General features: G+C 37.7%; 1 pseudogene; it reads left to right on the top strand.

The window, feature by feature from the left end:
- The window catches only part of LOC102874860, a 19,663-nt pseudogene that overhangs the window by 7,496 nt on the left and 421 nt on the right, over positions 1-11,746 (top strand).

The raw sequence follows: 11,746 nt of genomic DNA, 5'->3' as shown, positions 1-11,746 counted from the left end.
CTTGGGAATCCTTGAATTCCTGTTGTTGAGCCTCAATCTTCACTGAGGGCCAGTCATCAACTGTTTAAGTGTTCAATTATCAATAAGCCGAAGTCTGTGGAAGGTCATAAGGGCCCTGCTTTAAGTGGTTTGCTGCTCCCGCAGCTTACCACTGCTGTCTCTGCCTCTGCCGCCATCTTGGATCCCACTGCGTAGTATTCTATTGTGTGAATGTACCATAATTTCTCAATCCATTTGATTGTGGTTGGACATTTGGGCTGTTCGCATGTTCTTGCAATGGTGAATAACAGTGCAATGGACATTGGTAGACAAGTCTTTTTTTGCGCCTCCATTATCATTTTCTCAAGGTATATTCCAAGCAATGAAATAGCTGGGTCATGTGGAATTTCTATGTTCAGCTTTCTGAGGAAAAAGCAAAACTGAATTCAGAGTGGTTGTACCATTTTAAAATCCCACCAACAATGTATAAGCATTCCTATCTTGTCTCATCCTCTCCAGCATTTATTACTTGCTATCCTGTTAAACTAATGCCACCATTACTGGCGTGAGATGGTATCTCATTGTGGTTTGGTTTGCATCTCTCTTATTACTAGTGCTTTTGAGCATTTCTTCATGTGTCTGTTGGCCATCTGAATATCTTCCTCTGTGAAAATACTTTCCATGTCTTTTGCCCATTTTGTAATTGTGTTACCAATTTTTTTCTGGTGAAGGCCCTGTAGGATTCTGTAAACTTTTGATATGAGACCCTTTTCTGATATGTTTGCCAAATGTGTTTTTCCTAGTCAGTAGGTTGTCTTTTCACTCTACTGCAGAAAGTTTTTGATGCACAAGGGATTTAATTTTTAGAAGACTCATTCATCAATTTTATCATCTCCAGATTGAGCATTTCTGGCTGTATTTGGCAATCTCTTTAATAGAGTAGGCTGTCAAAGTTTGATCCCAGCTGAAGTCTTCTTAAAATCCAAACAGTAGTTTAGCATAACTGGTAATGTCTGCCTTGAGGATTGTACTCTTTCAAGATGTATAAATATAAAAAAATTGTCAATAACAACTGGAGAGATTAGATGGGATACCTAAGAGGCAGTGATTTTATGTTAAAGGGAGAACAACTCAGAAAAGGAGGTTAAGAATTGTTGCACAACTCATAGAATGTAATCATTGTCACTGAAGTCTGTCCAGGTAGTGACTGTTGAAGTGATATAGGTTCTTTTTACTTTAAATAACAATGAGAAAAAGAAAATAAATGATCACATAAAAAAAGAAAAGTAAAAGAAGTATACTGTCTAATGTGAACAGTTCCACTATAACGTGAGGATTGTCTTAGGTGTCATACAAATTAGTTCTGTTGACTGTGGTGCTTATTGAAGTGCATCTACACTTGTAGGTCTGATTCAGTAGTTGGGGGCCCAGAAAACTGCATGTGAAGAAGCACCTTATTCTACTGACCATCCACCAAAACAACTATAATATAGTAAGTCATGTGCTACATTGTGACTATAAAAACTTTCCTGTAGAATTCAGAATATTATCCGTTTGAATTAAACAAAGCTTTACCTGTTATTTATTATACAAAATGAAAACAACTGGCTGAATTTTATTGAATTAGAAGAGCATGTTTGAGTTTGTGTGACTTGACATATAGGGATCATTAAGATGGTGGGGCAAGGCTAAAAAAATATTGTTCATAGGGCTGCTATAAATTTTCTTTGACTTGATAGCACCTAACAACAACAGCAGCAACAATAATCACAATATATAGGGTAAAGAATATTCACATTAAGTGTTCCTGAGGAGGAAGTCCTACAAAGTCAGAGGCAACCATCCTCCAGAGCAACTTCTCACACCTTGATTTCTGACAGCTCCTCTTCTTCCAAGGGAGCTCTGGTGGTCTAATGATAAGGAACTGTACTGCCAAACAAAAGGCATCTAGTTCAGATCCACCAGCTGCTTGCTCCACAAGAGAAAGACGGGCAATCTCCTGTGTGATTTACTGCCACTGAGGGTCAGGTATGAATTGGCTCTGACTCAACAGTACACAACAACAACCACTTCTTCCAAGAGCCAAGGAGGCTTAGAGTGGTAACTGAAAGTGTTTATAGGTTTTATGATGATTAACAATTAATGTGAGTAGCCCAGGGGAGGCAAGGTAGCTGATAAAATATTTAGGAAAAGATATGCTGGAGAAAATGGACTACAAATACACAAACAGAGCTTTTTGTTTGTTTAATTTAATTCTTTTACTATGGAAAAATAGAAACAAAAGATTGCAATTTAACCATTTTTTAAGCATACAATTTGGTGAAAGTAATTATATTTACCATCCTGTGCTATCAATTACCACAGTTTATTTCCAAAAAGAACAGAAACTTCACACACATTCAGCAGTAACTCCATTTCCTCCTCACTTCAGCCCCAGGAAACCACTAATAAACTTTTGTTTTGGTTGAGTAGAAAGTTTCAATCATCATTTTGTTATTGTTACCAAAGTTGGGACAAACGTCTCCTTTGTTTCCCTGATTATATAATTAGGACAGTGCCAACTTTTCTTTTACCATAGTTATTGCAAGGAATATTCTAAGTGCTTGAAAATAATGGAAAGATCAGTTATTTTTTTAAAAATGAATACAAAAGTTCAAAGGCATTAATTTTGTTATACACTAAAAACATAGAATAAATGCAATAAGCTAAATATTATTGCAAGATCCTGGGCTTTGTATAAACCATTGTTACATAATATTGCATTTTATTTAGTTTCTTACAATGTTTTGATTATTTAGTTTACAAGTGTGATGGTAGAAAAGCATTTTAAAAATCTAACATAGAACAAAGGCCATTTGAAGAGATCTGAGCCGTATTTTTTTTCTTAAGAGATCTGAGCCATATTATAAGAAAGTGGAATAGGCTTTTAGAGATAAATGTGAAAAAAGTGTCCTTAGCAATGGATTGTAGACTTTTGGTTATTAATTTGCTAAGGGCCCTTGAGCCATGAATATAGATGAAAATGTATGAAAAATTGACATGTGTACTCAAATTGAGGCAATCGATCACCACAACCAAGATGTTGTACAAAATGATAGTCTTAAATATGATAGTCTTAAATATTTAACATGTCATTACATGGATGACGTTATCTTCAGTAGGAGCTGATTAATGAGGGTGACACCAAGCTAGGATGAATGTTGGTTATTCAGCTCTGATGTTCACATGGCCACCTCGAAACTAATTTTTTCTCAATGTCCTATTCCTTAAGGATTGTTGAAATGTCAGTCAGTTGTTTTTGCAGAGTTTCCATTTCAAGAAGCAGTCATAATCCCCAGAGAATTTGCCCCTAACAGATTACAATAAAACTCAGAATTAATGGTGATGACATTTTAGACCTAAATTACTGTATACCTGGTTTAAATGATTACCCTGCTATCCTTCTGCAAGGGATTAAAAAAAAATTCACTCTGTTCTGGCTTATCTTTCCTCTACACTATTTGACCAAAATAGTTCATTGTCTCATAACTGAAGACAGGAGGTTAAGTTTTAATCTGCTAAAAAAAATCTGCCATATTTTTTTTTAGTCATATTTTTATGGTCACTCACTCACTGCCATCCATTTGGAGACTACTCATTGCTGACCTTCCAGGGGGTTTTCAGGGCTATAAATCTCATGAGAAGAAATTATACAGCACTTTTGGTAGATGTGAGTTGGTGAGAGATGGTAATCCACTGCAATCAACAACAGAGATGGTATAAAAAAAAAAAAAAGAACAACAGAGATGGTAATCCACCTAAAAAAATTTCTCAACTTACTTTACTCGTGATGGTAAGGAATTATGCTGCCAATGAAAAAGTTATGTGGATGGAATCCACCAGTGGCTCTGTGGGAGAAATATGGGCAATCTACTGTCTGATTAACTGCTTCTGAAAACCCACTTGAAGGTCAGCTATGAGTCAGTTCTGACTCTGTCATAAACAACAACACAGTCTATCTCTGGCTGTCCATTTCTTTCCTTATTTTAGTGCTACGCAATAGTCTATACTGGTATTTATACAACTCTTTTCTCTGTCTATTTTTTTGTTGCTCAATATGTTCCCCCCATTTTTTTAATGGTTACATACATTTTATTTACTCTTTCATTTAATGTTCATAAACACTACTTCCCCCCTTCTCCTTTCTTCTTAGGGTATTTATACACATCTTAGTAATTATCCTTCTATCTTTACAATAATGGTTATGCAGTATTTGTCCTTATGAGACTGAGTTGGTTCACTCAGCATAATACTCTGTAGCCTCTCCGTGTTATATGCTGCTGTTATGTGCCATCGAGTTGCCTGCGACTCCTAGAGACCCTATGTACAGCAGCTATGAACCCTGTCCTGAGCCAGTCTCACTAATTTCGGCACACCAACCTCCATTTTCCCAGTTACTGTATCGATCCATCTCACCTGGGATCTTCCTCTTCTGCGCTGTCCCTCCACCCTTCCAAGCATGATGTCCTTTTCTAAGGATCAGTCCCTCCTGGCCACATGCCCAAAGTATGTGAGACAGAGCTTCAAAATCCTAGCCTCAGGAGAAACTTGTTCTACCCTTTCTAAGACAGACCTATTTGTTTACTTGGTGGTCCATGGTATGTTCAAGACTCTTCTCCACCACCATAATTCAAAGGCATCGATTATCCTTCTGTCATCTTTAGTCATTGTTCAGCTCTCTGTTGCATAGCAAGTAATTGCAAAGACCATTGCCTGGGTTAGGTGAACCTTAGTCACCAGACTGACATTGTTGCACTCTGGAGAGGTTCCTGACAGCAGATTTTTCCCAATGCAATTAATCTTTTGATTTCCTGACTGCTGGCATTAGAAGTGTTGATTGTGGAGCTAAGCAAGCTGTAGTTGTTAATAACCTCAATCTCTTCTCCACGTATCATGGTGCTGCCAATTGGCCCAGTAGTGAGAAATCTTTGTTTTCTTGATGTTGCACTTCAATCCATATTGATGACTATAGTCCTTGACCTTTTGCAGCAAGCACATCAGGTCTTCTTAAATTTTAACAAGCAAGGTTGTGTCATCTGCTTAACATATGTTGTTGGTGAGTCTTCCTCCAGTCTTGATGCCACATTCCTCCTCATAAAGCTCTGCTTCTCGAATGATCTGCTCTGCATATTGGTTGAAAAACGTATGGGGACAGGATGCACTCCTTTCCTGATTTTGAACCATGCAGTGTTTCCCTGCTCTGTTCTGAGACTGATTCCTGGTCCAAGTATAGATTTTGCATGAGCACAGTCAAATGTTCTGGGATCCCATTTTCCTCAAGGTTATCTACAATTTGTTGTGACCCACACAGTCAAATGCCTTTGCATAGTCAACGAAACATAGATAGGCATTCCTCTGGTACTCTTTCTGCAAAGATCCGTCTGACATTGGCAATAATATCTTTAGTGCTATAACCTCTTCTAAACCCAGCTTGTATTTCTAGTGGTTCTCTGTCAATATACTGTTCCAGTAATATCTATATAATTTTCAGCAGGATTTTGCTAGTGTGTGATATTAGTGATATTGTTTGATAATTTCCACCTTTTTTGTTATATAGATTTTTCAGAATCATTGCTCCCAACCACTGCATAGTGTTGTCATTTACTGGTGTGACTGAGGAAATGGTGCTGCTGAGGAAAAAACACATAGGAACAAAGAGAAACAACAAGGCATAGGGGGTCAGATAAAAAAAAGACAAGACCCTGTCATTTATTTGTTCTCAGCATGTATAGAGAATGCAAGCCTTCTATTACTTAAGAGAAAAGTCAAACTTCTTGCTACAATAAACAATTTTCTCAAAGACCATAAAGTAATATATCTAACAATTATCTCTGGGGCTAGAAGGAAATGTATCCTTGAGCATCCCAGAATCAGGTCTTTTAATGATCTACTCAGGTAGTACTAACAAAGCTTATGTCTAGTTTCTGTAAATTCTCAAGGACAGTAGTTCTCATAAATCTGTATTTTCTAGGAGCTCTCAAGAACTTTAGTTTTCACAGCTACTCTTCTGGGTCTTATGAGTTCTCATGAAAGCACCTCTGTTCTTGTGTGTACGTCTGCATGCTTGCCTAGTAAGCTGTTTTCAGCTAGCTTCTCCTTGAGTGTTCCCAATAGTAAATCTAAACTTGCATGCAGTTATCCAAAATACAGAGACTTTCAGAAATTCTCACAATTCCCCCTTTTTAATTTTTTTAAAATAAGAAGTGAGAGCTACAATCTTCTGTTGAACATTCTTTTTCTCTACTTTAATTGCTTGAGGATTCAGTATCATATAGTAAAAATAAAAAGACAAGTTACTAATTGTTAGGCCAGGGGAATAAAGAATCAAAAGAATGTGATGGCCTCACTCCCCTAGCTGAACCATAAACCACAATGAAATATCCCTCCCTCCCTTTCCCCTTCTCTGAAGGGCTTACTATAAAAACCTGCCCGAATATACCCTAAGTGCATCTTCCTTGGCCTCCTTTTCCAGACCAAGGAATTTCACCCCGGAGCTCCCTTAATAAAGCTGCTTTTAAGCTTGCTTTCTTGCTCTCTGGTCCCTTTCTTGAGTCCTTGGCCTTACATCTGCTGTGAAGACCTAACACTAATGAAGCAGAAGTGCTTCCTATATTATGTACCAAACTTTTCCACCAAGAATGGGGATCCAAGATTTTGATATGGTACTTCAGATAATTTTTTACTAAATACATCAAATCCTTGTTGCCTTAATTCTTGAATATCCAAGGATACATTTCTTCCTAAATCCCGTAGATGATATTTTATCTGATCCCGTGTATACTTGGAAGCATTATATTTGGCTGGGGTCACACAAAGGCTTGTTTTATTCCAATCACATTTCATATACAATTGCTTTTGTATGTCAACCACCTGATCTCCAAGCCAATCCAGGGCTCGCTATACAGCCCCCAGCCAAGTTTCTAAATCTTTATTTATTTATGTTTGCACAGTCCATAATACATGTGACTATGACAAGTTTCTACAAAATCATGTGTTTGAATAGCTGTGTGCAATGCTATGCCTGTTGTAGCTGTTATTAATATTATCCCAACAATTGTAGCAATAATGCATCCTATAAACCTTAGAGGTCTACCCAACCAATTCTTAAAAATATCAATTCCTAAGCCTGCTACAGATCCTTCCTGCCATGCACTTGTTAAATTAACAGGAAGCCACAAAGATCTGCTAGCATGTAGCAACAACACTGTATCCACAACTCTATTAAATGGAACAGAACTATTCAAACAAGTATGCAATAAGCAATTATTACAGTCTATACTTCATAAAGAATGATTAAAAGAAACTGTACCAATTTCTATGACATAACACAGTTTGACACAAGCTAGTACAAAAAGAAGTCTGATTAATATTAGCACTCTAAGAAATCATTCCTGATAAAGCAGCAGGCAATTTTCATAAGTCCCTTTTTCTGAACCAAATGTATTATTATACTTAATTTGTGGGCATGAAGGTGCTAGGTCCCCATCATGCCAAGTCACTAGTTTGGGATGAACACACTGTATCATATTTTCAGTAGAATTCTGAACTATATTGGTAACATAATTACATACTGTTTTATTAATATCAATAGAACAGTTAATTAAAAATTTTCCATGAGGGCTCCAATCAACAATTGTGTGATTAAATTTGTTTACAAATTTCTTTTCTTGTGAGGAACATGAATCTGTTGTAATGGTTTATATACCCAATTAGTGTAAGATATCTGGTCACATAATTCTCCTGATATCTTTTCTTGTGTAGTTACAGAATGGCAGCTATTGTTTTCATTATCATCTGGGGAGGTGGGGACAGAGTTTTCTTGTTTAGGAAAGGACTTTTCCTATTTCTATTTGGATGGGATTGTTGAAGAAGAGCAGCTGTGAAAACTAAAGTTCTTAAGAGCTTGTAGAAAATACAGATTTATGAGAAGCTACTGTCCTTGAGAATTTACAGTAAATAGACATAAGCTTTTTGTGTCTTTGATAGTACTACCTGAGTAGATCATTAAAAGCCCTGGTTCTGGGATGCTCAAGGACACATTTCCTTCTAGCCCCAGAGATAATTGTTAGATATATTACTTTATGGTCTCTGAGAGAATTGTTTTGTAGCAAGACATTTGGCTTTTCTGTTAAGTAATAGAATACTTGTATTCTCTGTATATGCTGAGAAGAAATAAATGACAGGGTCTTGTTTTGTGATCTGATCTCCTGTGCCTTTCTTTCTCTCTTAGTCTCTTTGTGTGTTTTTTCCTCAGGAGGGCTGCATGCTCAGGTCTCAGCCAATAAATGGCTACAATTGGTGCCCGAACCATTTCAAGCTAAAGGGACTACAACAGCTGCTGCTGCCCTACATAAGGTGGTAAGTAAGAATTCAGAATACAGATGCAGCCCTAGATGTGCTCACCAAGTTGTGCCAAGAAATCTGGAGGTTTTGATTTGCATCTCACTTGGAGCTAGGGATTTTGAACATTTCTTTATGTGTTTGTTGGTCATCTGAATGTCTTCTCTGGTGACGTGTCTGTTCATATCCTGTGCCATTTTTCAAATGAATTGTTTACGTTTATCTTATTGTGGTGGCAAGGAATTCTTTCCTTAGTCCATTGCCAATAAGACAGACAGATTGCAATATCCATAGGCATTTTATTACTAGATCTAGGAGAAAGCAGTGAGATGCTTTTCAGAGACTGCTTCCTCCTCTGGGAGTGGTCATTAGGCTTTTATATCAGGATGAGACAACAACTCACTTAAAGATGCACTTTTGTTAGTAAAATAAAAAAATTTCTACATCTGAAAAAAACCATTCACACGTGGATACAAGTAAACAGGCAACCTACAACAAAGTTAACACATGACTGAAAAAAAATAGGCCTTGAAAAACTAAGGGCTTCCAAACAACTATAAGATATCATCTCGACAGCACATAACAACAACAACAACACCCCAGGAAGAGTACCAAAATTTAATAGGCCAGCAAACAACAAATGCTGGCAAGGTTGTGGAGAAACTGGAACCCTTATTCACTGTTGCTGGAAGTGCAAAATGGTGCAACCACTATGTAAGACAGTATGGCACTTTCTCAAAAAGTTGCAAATAGAGATACCATTTGACCCAGCAATTCCACTACTGGGAATATACCCTAAAGAAACCATAACTGCCACCCAAGCAGATATATGCACACCCATGCTTATTGCTGCTTTGTTCACAATAGCAAAGAGTTGGAAACAACCATCAACAAACAAATGGATAGAGAAGGTGTGCTATATTCATACAATGGACTATTATGCAGGACTGAAAAATAAAGAACACATGAAATATTATACAAAATGGGTGACCATCGAGGACATTATGCTGAGTGAAAGATTTCAGTCACAAAAAAGACAAATAGTGCATAATGCCACTGTTATAGAATAGGACTGATAAGGGAGTTGGGAGGAAACTAAGAAAAGAGGGGATAATGTACAGGGCATTGAAACATATGAGGGAGAGAACTGTATAAAAGGAAAAGATAAAGGCTAACTCAGGAAAGGCTGCTCCTGTCAAATAGGCAGATTAAGATACAATTTACATATGGCTGGGAAAAACACTTTCAAAGAGGCAAAGGCTGATCTAGGAGACAGGTACTTCCTACATCACTAAAGAAAGGAAACAAAGAATCCTAAGGCAAAGTAACTAGTTTTGCAGGCTGGAGAAAACTGATGTCAGTTTTATAACTATATAATTAGAGTGTTACTGAATGCAAGGGATCATAGTCAAACAGATTGCAATATCCATAAAAACACTTTATTACAAATCTGTGGAGAAAGTGGGTCTTGGCCTCAAAGACTGCCTCCTAGTCTGGGAGTGGTCATTGGCCTTTTATACCAGGGTGAGACACTAACTCACTTAACAGTGCACTTTTGTTCCTCTCCTGATAAACAGACAGATCAAACTACTTAATAGTTCTCTGAATATATAATGTTGTTGTTTATTTTGTTGTATGCTCTCAAGTTGGAACCAATTCATAGCTGGCCCTCAAATGGATTTTCAGAAACAGTAAATCCCATAATATTTAATATATAATATGTTGTTGTTATTGTTAGGTGCCATTGAGTTGAATATGACTCATAGCTATTCTATGAATAGCTGAATGCTGTCCTATCATATGGCATTCTCATTATCTCTGACACATTTGAGCTCATTGCTGAAGTCACATGTCAACCCACCTTGTTGAGAGTCCTCCTTTCTTTCACTGACCCTCCACCTTTTCAAGCATGATATCCATTTCCAAGGAATAGTCTCTTCTAGTACATCTCCAGAGTGTGAGAGATGAAGCTCATTGTCTACAAGGAGTACTCTGGTTGTACTTCTTCTAAAACATAGTTGATTATTCTTTTGGTAGTCCATGGGATATTCACTACTCTTCTCCAAAACCACAGTTCAAAGTCATCAAGTCTTCCTTCATCCTTATTCTTGTCCAGCTCTCAGAAGCATAACAAGTAATTGAAGAGACTACGGTCTGAATCAGATGCGCTTTAGTTTTCAAAATGACATCATTGCCGGCAGTATTTTGGAGAGGTCTCTGACAGTAGATTTGCCCAAAGCAATGCTGTTGTTAGATGTCATTGAGTTGGGTATGGTCCATAGTGACCCTATGAACAACAGATCTGAACCCTGACCATTTTCACACTTCCTGACACATAAAACCCATTGTAGCAGTCACTGTGTAAATCCCCCTGGTCAAGGGTCTTCCTCTCCTTTACTGACCCTCCACCTTTCTGAGCATCATGTCCCTCTATAAGGACTATCTCCTCCTAGAAATATACCCAAGGTATGTGAGGTGAAGCCTTACATACTTTGAGCACTCTGGCTGCACCTTCTCCAAGATATATTTCTATTTGTTTGTTCTTTTGGCAGACCATAGGATGTTTAGCGCTCTTCTTCAACACCATAACTCAAACTTATCAATTCTTCTTCTTCTGTTATCCTTATTCATCATCCAGCTATCAGATGCATAGAAAGTGATTAGAAAGACTATGGCCTGAACCAGAGGCACCTGAGTCCTCAAATTGACATCATTACCCTTCAATAATTTGGCGAAGTCGCTAACTGTAGACTTTCTCAATGCAGTAAGTTTTCTCATTTCCTATCACTGACCCAAATAAGATGAAGTTGTTGACAGTTTCAATCTTTTCTCTATCTATCATGATGTTGCCTATTGATTGTGGTAAGTGCTAAGTCTGGACAAAGGGGGCCAAAGAGAAGAATGAAGAATTCAGAATTCAAACGCCTTGCCTGCTGTTGATAGTAAGAGCAAACAGCCTTCCCTGTCTGGCTGAGCTAGCAGGTGGATCATAAATCAGAGTGGAATGTCCCTTCCTAAAAGACTCTGTTATAAAAACCCTCCTAAATAAATTCACTGTGTGATTTCACCATTCTTCATCCCCAGAATGAGGAACTTCTCGTTCTCTCTGATTTCTTCCTTAAGTCTGCTAATTTAACAGTAAGAAATCAGAGCGATCCCGGTCTCCTGGCTGCCGCCACCACCTCCTCGGGTCCTGGAACCAGGAGTGATGTCATCACCATTGTTGGCATCAAAGCATTGATTAGTTTGTCGTTTGGAGGAGCAATTGGGCTGATGTTTTTGATGCTTGAATGTGCCCTTCCAATATACAACCAATACTGACCCCTCTTTGTGTGTGTGTTTTTTTTTTTTTTTTTTTTTTCCACAACGGCATACGAGATAAGCAACT

Source organism: Elephantulus edwardii, unplaced genomic scaffold, assembly GCF_000299155.1.
Source record: "Elephantulus edwardii isolate Elephantulus edwardi_28Jun2011 unplaced genomic scaffold, EleEdw1.0 scaffold00084, whole genome shotgun sequence".
Classification (NCBI taxonomy): domain Eukaryota; kingdom Metazoa; phylum Chordata; class Mammalia; order Macroscelidea; family Macroscelididae; genus Elephantulus; species Elephantulus edwardii.
Note: the sequence above shows the minus strand (reverse complement) of the source record. Positions and strands in the feature narration are given on the sequence as shown.